Below are 3,837 nucleotides of genomic sequence, written 5' to 3'. Positions count from 1 at the left end.
GTGATTACTCCGCTGCTTTGAGATGATGTCAAGATTGAGTATTAATTTTGACAAATCCAGCTTGATTTCGGTTAATTGTGAATAGAGTTGGACACGGCAGATGTGTTGACTGTTGGATTGTAAAGAGGCGTATTTACCTGTCAGATATTTTGGCATTTTTTTGAGGACGAATCCGAGGCTGGTCAATACATGGAAATCAGTGATTGACAAGGTAGAAGAAAAGTTAAGTCTGTGAAAAGCAAAGTCTCTGAATAAAGCGAGTAAGCTGGTTCTCATTAAATCTGTTCTTGATAGCCTGCCTATTTTACTATTTCAGCTTGTACAAAATGCCGAAGATAGTAGCAGAAAAAAATAATATCCTTACGAAGACACTTTTTGTGGAGTAAGGAGGACGAGAGGGACAAGATGCCTCTAGTAAAATGGGAAGTTGCACGGGCCTTCAAAAAGGCAGGAGGTTTGGGAGTTGGTGACACGGTAATTCAGAATACAGTGCTCATGTTCAAGTGTTGGTGGAGGTTTTCGAAAAAGGATTGTCCAATTTGAAAGAAAATTATGTGTTACTGTAATAACATGAATTCTTTTGAGATGATTTGTGATCAACTTGTACCTACAAGAGAGGGTTCTTAGAAGAATATTTGTCAACTACAAATTAAGGAGCCACAAGTGAGAGAGAAGATGATCAGAGGCTTGGCTATGAAACTAGGGGATGACAGGATAATCCGCTTCTGAGAGGATAGTTGGTTACTATGTGGTGCTCTGAAAGTTACTTTTTCAAAACTTTTCTCGGTCTCAAATTTTCAAGGATCTATCATAGGAGATTGTGGGTTCTAGGATGGGTTAGAGTGGATTTGGAATTTCTAATGGCGATGAGAGATATTTCAATGGGAATTGGAACTAGTAAACTAGCTTCATGCGGTTCTGCAATAAGTGAAACGAACTGACAACTGAGAAAGAGGACAGAGTGGTCTGAAAATTTAATAAAAAAGGTGTTTATTCTACTAACTTCTTTGTGTAGGTGTTGCAGGCAGAGGTACTTCCGATGGATATCACAAGCTATAACTTCACTAGTACTATTTGGAGAGGATTTGTCTCACCAAGGGTTGAGTTGTTTACTTAGTTTGCACTAGTTGGTAAGGTGAATACAAGGAAAAGACTGTGTAGATTATGTGTTATTGGCCAGAATGATAACATATGTGTATTATGTCATAAGTCTGTTGAAACTGTTTTTCACTTGTTCATTGGTTGTGAGCTCACTTGGCAAGTGTGGTGTGCTTGGTTGTTCGCTCTTGGAAGGATATGGATTATTCCAGGTATGCTCAAGCAACACTATAAAAGTTGGACGGATATATCAGCGAGAAAGATAGAACGGAAGCAGTGGTTGGTTGGCTTTTTTGCGGTCATCTGGACAATTTGACTAGAAAGAAATGATAGAATCTTCAGAAATCAAGGTTCAAGTGTGGTGGACATTATTAACAGATCCTTTACAAGTTACGATGAGTGGATTGATGGTGAACCCAGTGGTTGTTGATGGCAATGTCGGAGATATCTAGAGATTATTATTTTTAGCGTTATGAATTTTTGTTTCTTTTCTTTTGCTCCACCTTGTTGTGTTGAGCTTTTTTACTTAAAAAAAATATATTTTATATTAATAGGTGATTTTAGTGTACATCTAACATGATTATAAAAAAAATAATGCATTTAGGTACAAAATCTAAATAAATTAAGTTTTAATGTATTAAAAAGGTCAAAGCGTTGATTATATTTTAAAATAAAGAGAATATTGAATATAAAAATATTATTTATATATTAAAATTAGTCACTAAAATTAATTATTATGTATTTCTGTATAAATAAATACAAAGGTAGTTTAACTTATTTTTAATGTGTATTTTATTTTTCAATGTGTATTTTATTTTAATAACTGATTTTGATGTACACTTAATATGGTTGTATAGAACTATGTTATATGGTCAGCAAATATTATCATTTTTGTCAATAATAATTTGTATTCATATTTATAAAAATTTTTCACACAAGATTACAAAAAATATATAATTTGTATCTATATTTATCAGAATTTACACATATAAATCAATATAATTTGCACTTATATTTTTTAGAATTTACACACATGTGACTAAAAATATTAAAAATTGTTAGCCCTAAAAATTTTTTTTATTGAATAATGTTACCTTTAAATTGTCCTTTCTTATTTATTTTAATTAAACAAAATAGCTGGAATTAGGAGTTAGTTTTGATGATATAGAAAATGGTAAAATATTAAATTCGTCCCTTACGTTTGAATTTAATTCTGTTTTGGTCCCTAAAGTTTAAAGAGTCATATTTAAATCCAAAAAAGTTTCATTTAACTTTAATGCGTAGTCCTGTCGTGAAGTCAATGTTAAATAATTAACGTCACCTTTTTACCAAATCTTAATGTCCTTCCTTAAAAAAGAGTTACAAATTCGAGAGGCATACGAGTAGTAGCAGACGCATCACTGGGAGCCACTGGCCTTGGTTCAAGTACATGGAGAACATCGTCGAGAACTCTGCGAAAAAGTTCATCGATGACAACAAGGACAAGGCCATCGTCACCTATACCGCAGAAAACTCCCATCGGCAGCCGAATAATTTGGTTATATAAGTTTTGAAAAAATGACAAATCGATTCCGGAGTCTAATTTGTTCCATTTTGAAAACTCACCCACATGTGCATCCATATCGGCCAGGTCAGTACAACGGGATCACGTTTGATTTTTTCGTTGGGTCTGGAAGATCCAAATGAACATGAGGGATCAATATATCCAAATTTTGAAAAAGTCAGGAACTTAAATGTATTTCAAATCTTGAAGGATTTAAATGTCCGCAGATCAAAAGGTCAAGAATCTATTTGTCATTTTCTCATAAATTTTTCATATCTGAAAATTGAGTTTCGTTAATCATTTAACATTGATTTTACGATAAGACTACATTGAAACTAAATAAAACTTTTTTAGATTCAAATAAAATACTTTAAACTTTAAGAACCAAAATAGAATTAAGTCCAAACATAGAGAACCAATATAATTCTTTGCTCTATAAGAAAAGAACAAGAATACCATAGAGTACTAGTTCAAGTTAACTAAACACAAAATCCATTATTACATAAGTTTGTAATAATTTTGTAATAGCACAATGATTAGGTGTGTGCTTGTTTTGACATTATACGTTGTAAACCTAGGTTGGAATGCTTTAAATGTTGTGAAAGTTTTGTTTGGCATTTTTATATGCAATAAACGTGAATGAATTTTTATTTTTAAACCTACGTTCAACCAAAAGCTAAAATCTTTTGCTTTTAAAAAAAAAAATAGTCTGTTAAAAATTTATTATTGTAATTATTTTTTTTTATCAATTTTATCCTTCTTATTTGCTAAAAAATATTTATTATTGTAGTTAATTCTTCTCTCACCTATTTTATTCCTTTTATTGTAAAAATAAATAAATAAAAAAATAGCTCAAACATTCTCTTTTATACACTCTAATGTTATTTTAGAAGACTTTTTTATTTATATTTAAATAACATAATTTTAGTAAAAAGGCATAAATATTAAAATAAATAAAGAATAATGATTAAAAATATAGTTTTATGTCATTTTTAATAATTTTGCATATAGAAATAATTTTAACAAAAGTTATCTAAACAATATTTGATTCGTCATAATCAATTTTGATATCAAATTGCCAAATATAAATCACATTGATATCAATTCAATTTTAATAAAATTCAATTCTTTAAAACCAATTTAGAGTAAACTCTCATTTTGCAAACTCAAATCTACACACACTCTAGATCTTGTAT

Source organism: Arachis ipaensis, chromosome B06 (assembly GCF_000816755.2).
Source record: "Arachis ipaensis cultivar K30076 chromosome B06, Araip1.1, whole genome shotgun sequence".
Lineage (NCBI taxonomy): Eukaryota > Viridiplantae > Streptophyta > Magnoliopsida > Fabales > Fabaceae > Arachis > Arachis ipaensis.
This window is presented reverse-complemented; position numbering follows the sequence as displayed.